At 31.6% G+C, this 4,311-nt stretch overlaps 1 pseudogene across 1 annotated transcript; it reads left to right on the top strand.

The window, feature by feature from the left end:
* Positions 1-340: 340 nt before the first annotated feature.
* On the top strand, positions 341-2,321 carry LOC306671004 (E3 ubiquitin-protein ligase RNF138-like; annotated as a pseudogene). Its single transcript has 2 exons — positions 341-521; positions 610-2,321. The product of its transcript is annotated as an E3 ubiquitin-protein ligase RNF138-like (transcript).
* The last annotated feature ends 1,990 nt before the right edge of the window (positions 2,322-4,311 follow it).

Below are 4,311 nucleotides of genomic sequence, written 5' to 3' on the forward strand. Positions count from 1 at the left end.
GAAACAGCAAGATAATTTTAAAATCCCACATTGTTTAGAAATTGACATATTTTTAAATACTCCATGGATTAAAAAACAGTGAAACAAATTGGAAATTAGAAATCATTTTGAACAAAACTAGAATGAATATGCTACATATTAAAATTATGGATTACAACTAAAGCCATGCTCAGAGAGAAACTTACAGCTTTAAGTGCATATACTAGAAAAGAAAAACAACTGTTGACTGAAGACTCTACGTCAAGAAGTAGCAAAAAAGTAAAAACCAGTAAATTATATCCAAAATAAGTAGGAAGGGAATAAAGGAAATCAGAAATTAATGAAATAGGGGTCCGCGCAGGGAGTCGGGCCCCGGGCCGCCACCGCCACCGCGACCGCTGCCGCCGCCATCGCCTAGTTCTTCTGCCCCCGTCATGGCCGAGGAGCTGTCCGCGGCCACGTCCTCCACCGAAGATGATTTCTACTGCCCCGTCTGTCAGGAGGTGCTCAAAACGCCCGTGCGGACCGCGGCCTGTCAGCACGTAACTGACAGGATTTCCGGATATTGAAGTGATAGTTTCCCTTTGTGTTACCCTTCTGTTCAGTGTTACTCGGTTACTACAAGAGTGGAGTTTCTGTAGAAAATGTTTCCTGACTGCAATGAGAGAAAGTGGAATACATTGTCCCCTCTGTCGTGGAAATGTGACTAGAAGAGAAAGAGCGTGTCCAGAACGGGCCTTAGATCTTGAAAATATCATGAGGAAGTTTTCGGGTAGCTGTAGAGGCTGTGCAAAAAGATTAAATTCTATCGCATGAGACATCGTTATAAATCTTGTAAGAAGTATCAGGATGAATATGGTGTTTCTTCTATCATTCCAAACTTTCAGATATCTCAAGATTCAGTAGGGAATAGTAATAGGAGTGAAACGTCCACATCTGATAACACAGAAACTTACCCAGAGAGTACAAGTTCTGGGCATCCCACCTTTAAGTGTCCCTTGTGTCAAGAGTCAAATTTTACCAGACAGCGTTTACTTGATCACTGTAACAGTAACCACCTATTTCAGATAGTTCCTGTGACATGTCCTATTTGTGTGTCTCTTCCTTGGGGAGATCCTAGCCAGATTACTAGAAATTTTGTTAGTCATCTAAATCAAAGACATCAGTTTGATTATGGAGAATTTGTGAATCTTCAACTAGATGAAGAAACCCAATATCAAACTGCCGTTGAAGAATCTTTTCAAGTAAACATCTGAAGCCTGTAGACATCTCTGCATCTTTGTACCTGCAAGTGCCCTCTTTAAGGGGAAAACTACATGAAGTCACCGTTTCAGCAACTTGATGTGTATATTAATAAAAGTAATTCAGTCTATTGTTTTAAATTTTTTAATTGAAAAATAAAGGTTGGGCCACCCAAAAACTTTATCCTCTTGACAAGTTAAAAAATGACAGTTATGACATTACTTTAAAAGGATAAAAAGGATTGTATTTCACTAAGGTAGTAGTGAAAAGGGAATCCCTGTTTTACTTTTATCTTTTTTTATATTACATATTTTTGAATTTTTCATTATTATTATGTTGCTTTTGAAATTTGGTGCAGTTTCTCCTATTTATTGTACACAGGTATCACACAGTAGCAAATTCTGAAAGACGTGATTGATATAAACTTAACAAATCTGAGCCAGTTGTCAGAGTTGCAGAATGAAAACTTGAAGTGCTAAATGGAAGAATCCAAAGGAAATTTTTTAAACACAGATTATAGCTGAAGTATTCAACTATAAGAAAATTGTATTTATATAACATTTAGTATTTTTGAAGACTAATGAGATTTCTTTAATAATTTTAACTCTTTAAAAAGTAAAAGTTCATTGTAAAAACATTTCCTTTTTGCTATTAGAAGGAAATATCAAGAGAAAAATTTATTTCTTTTGGGTAGTTGGTAATTCAATCTTGTTTGTTTGACTAATTTGTGAGCTGAAGTACTAAGCTGAATAACAGTGGTTTTGCCACAGAATTTTCAATAGCCAGTGTTTCTCATTAGCTAAGATGAAACTTAGTAAAAACTTTCAGTTGGTGATATTACATTCTACAGATATACTTAAATGAGAAATTTAAAGAAATTCAAAGCTAAAGATATATATGTACATACACTTTTGTGTATATATACATAACACATATACATATATATCTTTGCATGCAGTTTGTCAGGCTATACATAATTTTTATTAAGGATTTAAAAATGAACAAGCAATATAGGATTGAATTATCTGATTTGATTAAAATTTTGTATATCACCAAATTTTTTAAAAGCAGTCAAATGGTAAGTGGTATAAGTTGGTTGCTATTACACCTTAAAAATTGAGTTTACACAAAATTACCTGTTGTTATGGTGCTCATTTGTTATTCTCAAAAAAAAAAATAATAATAATAATGCGTGGCTATGATGTAGTGAAAACAGATTTTACCAGCCACAGTTTCACTACTTTGTAGTCAAAGCTAAGTTTGTTCTTAATATTCTGTAATGGGAATCATAAAGTATTTTATAGAAGGGCCAAATCACAGAAACAAAAAAGGATAAAGTTAATTCACTGACATTCCATACTAATATATACAATGTTTATGCTTTCTTTAAAATTACTAAAAGATCAAAATCTCAGTAGTTTGCTGCTAATATATACATATATTGTATAAAAAGGTATATTTTGGTTTTCTTAAAACCCTTGTTGACTTTTCTACAGTGAACATTTTTTTAAACTTGATTTAATAAAAATGTTAATTTTGGAAGTGAAGTTTTGTAAAAACCTTTTTCAGTCAAACAGCAATGACTTTATTTATAGATAGTAATAACAATCACACAAAAAGCCATACATCTTAATGCCTTTGTTCTGTTATTCTAAGAGTGAGGTTTACTGTATGCTTTAACATTTTCTCTGCAGTTAACATGAGTATAATTTTAAGAACAACCGTATGAGTTCTTTTTAGAAAGGTACTTCGACCATAGTTTTTTTTTTTTTTTTCCAGTTTAAAGCAATAACTTTAGTAGTAGTTTCTTTCAAAGTTTAATATGTCTGATATGTCAACCTAAACCATTCTGAAATTTGCAAACTTCTTTAAAGGAAAGTTGTTGTAGAGGTCATCTTGATAAATTGTGTTTTGAAGTTTTGTGAATGAGTTAAATATTAATAGTCTTGTGTGTTTTACATATAAGATTTTTCATAAGGAAAATATTTACTTTGGTATTTGCTTTTCTCTGGGAACTCAAGTGTTGGAAATAATTGTTTAAAATCTCCCCTCCTTTGTCAGTGGGTTGAAAATAGGGATAAACCTGTACACATTTAATTCACTGAAATTAGGTTCACGGGGAAAAGTTCTTATTTTAAATATTTGTCAGGATAAAGGAGGGAAACTGTATTAATACTGATACCTAAATTTCACAATACCACTTAGGAAAGCCTTTTCTCTCAGCATATTACAGTTTATGTTGTTTGTTTAAACAGAGTCTTATTTGAGATGTATTGCTGTATTTTTCAATTAAAAGAATTAAAAGTGGTTTTCTCCTAAAAAAAAAAAAAAAAAAAAAAAAGAAATTAATGAAATAGAAAAGCATTTGATCGAAAGGATAAATGACACTATCTGTTTCTCTGAAACACTGGTCAAAAATTTTTCAACGCAAGTAATCAATAAAATGAGAGAAGACATAAATAACATTATCAGAAGTGAAAAATGAGAAGAAAATATTTGAAATAAACAAGTACTGCTTTTCCCTAAATTTTATTAATATTAAAAACTTAGTTATCAAAGACTTATGAAAGGAAATTGAAGAAAAAGTTAAGTTAGGCACAATTCTAGACATTCACATTAGAGTAAGAATATCAGGAATAACATTTTGATCCTAACTTTGATTATTCAGATGAAAGAAATAGATTACTAGAAAATAAAACATAACTTGCTCAAATTGACACAAAAAGAAACAGCAACCCTAGATCAATATTCTTCCTTAATTTGTGAATTTTTAATTTTAAAACCTTTTCCCCACTCCCCTAAAATATTCAAGTCTAGATGTGTTTACTGATGATTTCTATTAACTGTTTTTAAGAAATAACATATTTTATACAAGTTCTTTGAAGTAAGAATGGTTACCTTCTTTGGATGAGGTTGTCCTAACTTTGTATAGAGGTACTTTACTCAAAGCCATACATGTCTTGAAAATATGTTCACACCAAAACCTGCATAGGATGTTTATGGAAGCTTTATTCAAAACTACCAAAACTTGCAAGCCTTCCATAGGTGAATGGACAAATTTTTATTATTATTTTTTGATTCATTGTACAC

This window comes from Sciurus vulgaris, assembly GCF_902686455.1.
Source record: "Sciurus vulgaris genome assembly, chromosome: 10".
In the NCBI taxonomy this organism is placed as follows: domain Eukaryota; kingdom Metazoa; phylum Chordata; class Mammalia; order Rodentia; family Sciuridae; genus Sciurus; species Sciurus vulgaris.